The sequence below is a fragment of the Hemiscyllium ocellatum genome, chromosome 10 (genome assembly GCF_020745735.1).
Source record: "Hemiscyllium ocellatum isolate sHemOce1 chromosome 10, sHemOce1.pat.X.cur, whole genome shotgun sequence".
Lineage (NCBI taxonomy): Eukaryota > Metazoa > Chordata > Chondrichthyes > Orectolobiformes > Hemiscylliidae > Hemiscyllium > Hemiscyllium ocellatum.
In genome coordinates this window covers 2,231,587-2,239,983 of record NC_083410.1, presented here as the reverse complement: position 1 = coordinate 2,239,983, position 8,397 = coordinate 2,231,587, and positions in this window count along the sequence as shown.

Here is an 8,397-nt window from a genome sequence, read left to right as displayed (position 1 = left end):
CTCCCTCTCCCTCTCCCTCTCCCTCTCCCTCTCCCTCTCCCTCTCCCACTCCCCCCCTCTCCCTCTCCCACTCCCACTCCCTCTCCCACTCCCACTCCCTCTCCCTCTCCCACTCGCTCTCCCACTCCCTCTCCCTCTCCCACTCCCTCTCCCACTCCCTCTCCCTCTCCCTCTCCCTCTCCCCCTCCCCTCCCTCTCTCTCTCTCTCTCTCTCTCCCTCTCCCTCTCCCTCTCCCACTCTCCCTCTCCCTCTCCCACTCCCTCTCCCACTCCCTCTCCCTCTCCCACTCCCTCTCCCTCTCCCTCTCCCTCTCTCTCTCCCTCTCCCTCTCTCTCTCCCTCTCCCTCTCCCACTCCCTCTCCCTCTCCCACTCCCTCTCCCTCTCCCTCTCCCACTCCCTCTCCCACTCCCTCTCCCTCTCCCTCTCCCTCTCCCTCTCCCTCTCTCTCTCTCTCTCCCTCTCCCTCTCCCTCTCCCTCTCCCTCTCCCTCTCCCTCTCTCCCTCTCCCTCTCCCTCTCCCTCTCCCTCTCCCTCTCCCTCTCCCTCTCCCTCTCTCTCTCCCTCTCCCTCTCCGTCTCTCTTTCCCTCTCCCCCTCCCTCTCCCTTTCCCTCCCCCTCTCTCTTTCCCTCTCCCCCTCCCTCTCCCTTTCCCCCTCTGTCTCCATCTATCTCCCCCCCCTCTCTGCCTCTGTCTCTCTTGCCCCCTCCTCATACCTCCATCCACACAAAGTGGTCAGTGTGACCCAATGAGGAAAGGTCCAACATTGAGAGGGGAGATTACAACTGACCAATCACAGTGGGCATTTTCATTTACTCCCCCTGGAGAGAGGGAGCATCACTGAGATGTTTGGCAGTTATTATCCACCCTCTCCATACCCTGCCCAGGAGAGGGTCTGACCCCATGTAGCCTCCTCAGGGACAGTTCAGTATAACACTGGAAGAGCAAGGAGCAGCAGGAGGCCATTCAGCCCCTCCAGCTGGTCTCATCTCAGCCTCAGCTCCACTTTCTTGCTCACTGCATAATCCTTCAACCCGTCTATAATTAAAATCCTGTCTACCTCACCCTTAAATATACTCAATGTCCCAGCATTCACCTGCAGCCCTGGGAAGTGATTTCCACAGATTCATGTCCCTTTGGGAGAAGTCATTTCTTCTGATCTCTGTTTTAAATCTATTCGCCCTCATCCTAAAGCAATGACCTCCCCTTCTAATTGCCTCACATGGGGAAACATCCTCTCTACGTCTACTATGTCATTCACCTTCAGCGTTTTATATCCCTCAGTTACATCCCCTTCTGTTCTTCAAACCTCCAGAGGGTAAAGCTGCTCAGTCTCTCGTATAAAACAGACCCCTCATCCCTGGAAGTAAGCCAGTACACCTCCTCTGAATGGCTACTAATACAACCACATCCCTTAAGGAAGGGAACCAAAACTCTGCACAACACTCCAGGCATGGTCTCACCAGTGCCTTGGACAGTAGCAGCAACATTTCCCGACTTTTATACTCGATTTCTTTAGCAATAAATGTCAGAATTCCAGTTGCCTTCCGTATTATCTGTTGTACCTGCGTATTAATTTTCTTCGGTTTATGCAGACGGACACCCAGATCCCTTTGGCTCAAAACACCGTGAGGTTTGTCTTCACTTTGAGAATGAATTGTCTTTCTATTCCTTCCACCAAAACTGATAATCTCACACTTATCCATGTTGAGCTCCATTTGCCAAATTTTGGTCCATTCACCCAATGGTCCATTTTCCATATCATTTGTTAGTTTCCTATTTCTGTATTGCCATGTACTTTCTGCCTATTTTAGTGTTATTTGAAAATTTGACTCCATATCCAAGCCATTAAATACAAATGGTGAATACACCAACCCCATTAGCCTGATGGTCTGCGTTCTATTGGTTAGCCTATCCTCTGTCCAAGGTGATGAATTATACCTTAGCTCATCTGATCATACCCCTGCGCACTGGCCTTTTGTGTAGCACCTTACCCAATGCCCTCTGGAAATCTAGATATACAACATCTACAGAATCGCATTGTCCACATTGTTTGTTACATCTTCAAAGAACTCCCGCAAACCACACTGTCTTTCTCACATTGCTGTGGGTCTACACCCATACACACACCAGGCCATATAAAGATGGCTGAATGCTTTCCCAAAAGGACATTCGTCCATCCAGTGGGTTTCGATGAGAAGCCAGCAGCCCCACGGCCAGTTTGAGTGATTTCTGAAAACCTCACAGGGTGAGATCTGCACATGGATCAGTCTGGTGTCATAGTCCACATGTGGTGATTGTTAGCTGAGTCAGATAACCATGTCAGTTAGCAGAGCCATTTGTAGGCACAGTTGGCTGGTGATGTCCCAGTTAACAGGGTCATTCTGTCCAGTCACTCAATGGCTGGAGGGTTTGGACCCTCCATCACTGGGGACAAGGTGAGGTTGACCCTACACACCAGCCTGAAGCAGCCTATCCCAATCTCCTGCTGGGAAGTTTAGATTAGATTCCCTACAGTGTGGAAACAGGCTCTTCAGCCCAACTGACCCTCCGAAGAGTAACCCACCCAGACCCATTTCCCTCTGACTAATACACCTAACACTATGGACAATTTAATATGACCAATTCACCTAACCTGCACATCTTTGGACTGTGGGAGGAAACCAGAGCACCCACAGACACAGGGAGAACGTGCAAACTCCACACAGACAGTTACCTGAGGCTGGAATTGAACCCGGGTCCCTGGCGCTGTGAGGCAGCAGTGCTAACCACTGAGCCACCGTGCCAATCAGGTTCATTGGGTCATGTCTGCAGTGAGGCCCTTGAGGGACTGAGGCCTGAGCTAGTTTGAATGGAAACATAGGAACATAGCAACAGGAGGAGATTCACTGAAACGAAAGCCAAAACTGCTGGAGAAACTCAGCAGGTCTGACAGCATCTGGGCAGAGAAAGTGGAGTTAACGTTTTGAGCTCAGTAACTGTTCATCAGAAAGAGAGATATTAATGCTGGTTCCAAAGTGAGGAGAGGGGAGGTGAGAGGTGGGTGGATGAGTGGAGATAGAGCCCAGAGAAAGAGAGAGATAACAGGGATAGGTAAACAAACAGAACGGAAACTGAATAACTGATAGTGAGAATTGAGTCAAATGCCTCAGCAGGAGCAAGTTCTCAATCGAGGAGAGTGAGGTAGAGAGTTGGAGAGCTTTAGCGAGGGACAGGTCCAGCGTCAGAACCACCAATGGTGCAGCGATTCCAATCAGGGCAATGGGAATGGTGTGCAGGGATCTCAGAGAGATCAGGAGTCAGAGGGCTGGAGGAGATTACAGAGAGAGGGAGGAGTGAGGCCTTGGAGGGATTTCAACAGAAGGATGCTGAGTTTTAGAATTGAGGCTTTTGTAAAGTGGGAGCTGATGTAGGTCAGTGGCAGTGGGGGGGAGCGGGGGGGAATGGGAATGTCCTGGGCACAGAGCACAGAGGTTTCCAGGGGATCCTTAGCAGCTGCTGAGGAGATGAGCTGCTGGAGGGGTCAAAGGTGATGAGTGAAGGTTTGAAATGTCCTGGGAATTTCCATGATTTGTCAACAAACATAGCCAGACTGGGAGAAGGCGGGGTCAATGAGCTTCGAGGGAGAGAGGCTGTGATGAATTCCAATGGAAGACGGAGCTAGAGGTTCGGCTGGAAGCTGAGAGGTTTAAATAAACAGAGCATTCCTTTTCTGTGATGAAGAGTAAACATTGGAGACACAGTCCTGGCAAGTATTTGTACATGTGAGATAGAGCAGTGTTCCACACTGTCCAGGCCGGTCATACACAATCCCAGATTTACAACCAGGGAGGAGATATCTGGAGAATGTCTCTCCCCCACCTCCTAACCATCCAGCACAGATCATCAAAACCCAAACAAAACACTCACCATGTCCCTCCAAACTCACACTCAGCTCCCCCAAGGCATCATCAGGACAATGTTCATCCTGTTAATGAACCCGATCCATCTAATAGGCAAAAGTGAGGACTGCAGATCCTGGAGATCAGAGTCTAGATTAGAGTGGTGCTGGAAAAGCACAGCAGGTCAGGCAGCATCTGAGGAACAGGACAATCGATGTTTCAGGCAGGAGCTCTTCTTTGGGAATGAAGCCTTACAGCATTCCAAAAGGGGACAGGACAGCCCACAATCTCAGGACATACATGTCAAAGTGGGATATACATGTCTCAGGACATACATCTGCCCAGATGGGCACTGCAAGATCCCACAAACTGGAGTGTGATCGTGACTGGAAAGTCCAATTTCCCTGATGTGAGTTGAGGGAGAGAGATGTTTCTCCAGAACACGGAGGAGAGGTGTCTTGCTCTCCTTCACAACAGTGCCAGGAAATCTTTCCCATCCAGTGGGGAGGTTCTGAAAGCAGGTAACGTTTGATGTGAGTGAGCAGAACGCAGCATTTCAGCCCCATCTGCTGCTGGGTTTGGAGACCTCACACAAATCTGATCGGGAGTTACAAAATGTAAGATGTTTCCAAAATTATTCCTGAAAGATGCCAATCCCAGGGATTTCCAGGGAAACTGGGCCTGCTGTTAGATGACTTTGTGGAAATGGAAGAAGTTGATTTTTTTTGACAAAGAGGTTGAGGAAGGAGTGGTTTTGTGGAGATTGGGAGCAGTCTGATTCTGCTGGAGAGAGGATCTGGCTGGTCCTTGGGATGTTACTGAGAGAGTGCACTGGCAGCTGGGGATCGGGCCCACGGTGCTCCCGGTGCTGAGCTCAGACACATCCACAGGTTACACATCAGACAGCCAGTGCCTGCAGTCCAGGCTCCGAGCTCAGGGTGAGCAGTGAGGATCTACCTGGGACCAGGAGGGAGTGACAGTGTGTGTGTGGTGGGGGGGTCTGACACTCACTCACTCACTCAGATGGAGAATGGGACAGCGCACCGTGGGAACGGTGTAAAGAGGAAGTCTATTGGGATGATGGATCCTGGAGCTCGGAGACAGTGGCGTCAGGAAGATACAGGGGGAGATCTGACTGAATATGACTCCTGAGTGAGCTGGGCAGTAGTGGGGGAGTCACACACTGTCACTCTCTCTCACTGACCACACACACACAGACAGACAGACACACACACACATACACACACACACACACACACACACACACACATATACACACACACACACACAGACACACACACACAGACACACTCAGACACACAGACACACACACACACACACACACATACAGACACACACACACAGACACACTCAGACACACAGACACACACACACACAGACACACACACAGACACATACACGCACACACACACACACACACTCAGACACACAGACACACACACTCCATGGTCAGAGTCTGAGCTGCTGGTGTTGAAGCTGATGTTGTGGTTCCTGTCAAGCCCCACATGTCCCACAATACACTCGGAGGATAGCCCCCTCAGACCGGTCTCACAGCGCTGTCCATCAGCATCAGGCCTCTGCATCAGGACCAGTCCGAGTGCCCAACCCACTGGGGAATGTAGCAGCAAGAGGGAGAGATACACCACGAGAGAGAGTGGGGGGGGGGAGAGAGGGAGATACTGAGAGGGAGGGGGGAGGGAAGGAGAGAGGGAGAGGAGCAGAGGGAGGGGGATGCAGAGAGTGAGGAAGGAAGCAAAGAGAAAGGGAGAGGGAGAGAAGGAGCAGTGAGAGAGAGGGGAGGCACCGTGTGATCACTGTTGTGTTTCCAAGGCCGGACAGCCGGACTGTCTCCCTGCGGTCACCACCCAGGGCAGGGTTTGTGATCTGGTCAGTAAGGACAGGCCGCTGCTGGTTACAACACTCAGCCAGCACAGTCTGGAGTCCTGCTTTGGCTGTGCCTGGGACAGATCGCTGGAGAGTGTCTTGTCAGTCAATGTCATATTTTATCCAACTCGATAAATATTAGTGCTCAGGACAGGACAGAGAATAATTCCCAGGTCAATATCGATTACTTTTTGTACAGGTTCATATTAACCTCTTACGTGACTGATTCAGAGGAAAGGGTCACTGTACCCGAAACGTTAACTCTGATTTCTCTCCACAGCCCCTGAGAGATCTGCTGAGCTTTTCCAGCAATTTCTATTTTTGTTTCGGATTTACAGCATTCTTTTGGGTTTTTCTCTTAAATGACAGACTCTGCAGTGTTCAGGGGAACTGGGTGTCACTGGCTGGGCCCAGAATTTATTCCCTGTCCCTAGTTGCCCCTTGAGAAGGTGGGGGTGAGCTGCCTTCTTGACCCGCTGCAGTCCCTGTGCTGTAGGTTGGCCCCTAATGTCATTAGGGAGGGAATTCCAGGATTCTCACTCAGCGGCCGAGATATTTCCAAGTCGGGATGGTGAGTGGCTCGGAGGGGAAGGTGCGGGGGTGGTGTTCCCATGGACCTGCTCAATGAGATCGGGTTCCTTTGATGCTCCCACACTTGGATAATCGGCATCCGGACACTCCATGGAAACATCCACCAATCCTGCACCAAAACACCAGCAATCCAAAACCAGTCTGAAGGGGCGGTCACTGGACCTGAAACATTAACTCTCCACAGGAGCTGCCTGACCTGCTGAGTTTCTCCAGCAATTTCTGTTTTCATTTCATTAAAGATTGAAACAGGCAGCAAAGCAGCTGGAAATGTAGGAAATCCACATCCACCACCTCCCACCGGGATACACCAGGAAATCCACATCCACCACCTCCCACCGGGATACACCAGGAAATCCACATCCACCACCTCCAGTGAGATGTCACCACCAGACACATATCCCCCTCCCCTCCCTGCAGGGACCATTCCCTCTGGGACACCCTGATCCACTCCTCCTTCACTCCCAACACCCCCCACATCCCCAGGCACCTTCCCCTGCACCCCCCCCCGAAGGTGTCCCACCTGCCCATGTCCCCCTCCCCCCTCGGGACCCAAGGGCCCAATCACACCTTCCAGGTGAAGCAGCACTTTCCCTGCCCTTCCCACAATCTGGGCGACTGCACTCACTGCTCACAATGTGCTCTCCCCTACACTGGGGGGGGGGGCAAAGTGTAGACTGGGTGACCCCTTCACAGAACATCTACGTCCTGCCCACAAAACAGACCCTGAGCTTCCAGTTCCCCGTCACTGTAAGCCCCCCCACCCTGTTCCCCGTCACTGTAACACCCCCACCCTGTTCCCCGTCACTGTAACCCCCTCCCCACCCTGTTCCCCGTCACTGTAACCCCCCCACCCTGTTCCCCATCACTGTAACCCCCCCACCCTGTTCCCTGTCACTGTAACCCCCCCACCCTGTTCCCCATCACTGTAACACCCCCCACCCTGTTCCCCGTCACTGTAACCCCCCCACCCTGTTCCCTGTCACTGTAACACCCCCCACCCTGTTCCCCGTCACTGTAACCCCCCCACCCTGTTCCCTGTCACTGTAACCCCCCCACCCATCCTGTTCCCTGTCACTGTAATCCCCCCACCCTGTTCCCCATCACTGTAACCCCCCCACCCTGTTCCCCGTCACTGTAACCCCCCACACCCTGTCCCCTGTCACTGTAACCCCCCCACCCTGGTCCCTGACCAACATCTCTGTCCCAGACTTGCTGCAGTGCTCCAGCGAAGCTCAGCACAAGCTGGAAGAACAGCCCCTCCCCTTCCACTCGGGGACCCTGTCCCCCTCCCCACTCAATGTCCAGGTCAGTAACATTGGGGCCTATTCTGTGGTTTTTATCTCCACCCCCAGCCCCACCCCCCGTCCTGTCAGGGTTACCCAGCCCCACATACACCTCCGAACATGATCACAGTCTGGAGGTGGTTTTCAGGACAGCTCCCCCTCTACTCCGACTGGGAATGGTTATTACCACGGATTCAGCCCTTCGTCTGCCTGCTATCCCTCAGCTCTGGGGGCACCTCCCCGCCTCCTCTCTCTCTCTGTCTCCCTGGGCCCCATCTCCATCGATTCAATGAGTCCTCCCTCACCCCCACCTCCTCCATGGGGAGGCACGACTGTGTGACAGAGAATTCCTGCAGGATCTGGAGATTCCGAGTAAGGGGAAGGACGAGGGAAGCAGACCAGGAATACTACCCCCCCTCCCCCCAACCCACTGAGAGAGAAACCCCTCCAGACTGCAAATCATCACCAGGATCAGACCCAGGGGCAACACTCAGGCACACAGTCTGACCCACAGGGAGGGGGTGACCGGGACACGGGGAGAGAGAGAGTGACCAGGACACAGGGAGGGAGTGACCGGGACATGGGGAGGGAGTGACCGGGACACAGGGAGAGAGAGTGACCAGGACACAGGGAGGGAGTGACCGGGACACGGGGAGGGGGTGACCGGGACACGGGGAGAGAGAGTGACCAGGACACAGGGAGGGAGTGACCGGGACACGGGGAGAGAGAGTGACTGG